The sequence below is a fragment of the Pelodiscus sinensis genome, chromosome 15 (genome assembly GCF_049634645.1).
Source record: "Pelodiscus sinensis isolate JC-2024 chromosome 15, ASM4963464v1, whole genome shotgun sequence".
NCBI lineage: Eukaryota > Metazoa > Chordata > Testudines > Trionychidae > Pelodiscus > Pelodiscus sinensis.
In genome coordinates this window covers 15,610,454-15,610,780 of record NC_134725.1, presented here as the reverse complement: position 1 = coordinate 15,610,780, position 327 = coordinate 15,610,454, and the positions used below count along the sequence as shown (strand labels likewise).

The window sequence follows — 327 nt, the reverse complement described above, 5'->3', positions numbered from 1 at the left end:
CCCGTCCTCTGTTCACTCTCAACTGAACTGTGCAGGGCGCTGGGGAAATTGCCTATTAGACACGTCTGAGCAATGGCTGAAGATCCATGTGCCATGAAACCAGCCACCACTCTGCTCTGCCTGACCCCAGCAGTAGAGTTGCCAGTTTTGGCTGGCCATGTTCCTGGAGGTTTCAGCACATGACACGCTCTTTAATTAAAGATTGATCATTAATTCCTGGCAACTCCAGGACAATCCTGGTGGGTTGGACAGCAGTGGATCGGATGCAGATGTTATTGTCAGTCTCTCTGGAACGAGTGAAGATGCTTAGAATCTTTTGGTGCTTTT

The 327-nt window shown here is 49.2% G+C and overlaps 1 protein-coding gene across 2 annotated transcripts in view; it reads right to left on the bottom strand.

Annotated features, from left to right (window-relative positions):
• Positions 1-327, bottom strand: part of LOC102458192 (immunoglobulin lambda-1 light chain-like) — an 86,984-nt gene that overhangs the window by 10,667 nt on the left and 75,990 nt on the right. The gene's annotated exons all lie outside the window — the stretch shown is intronic.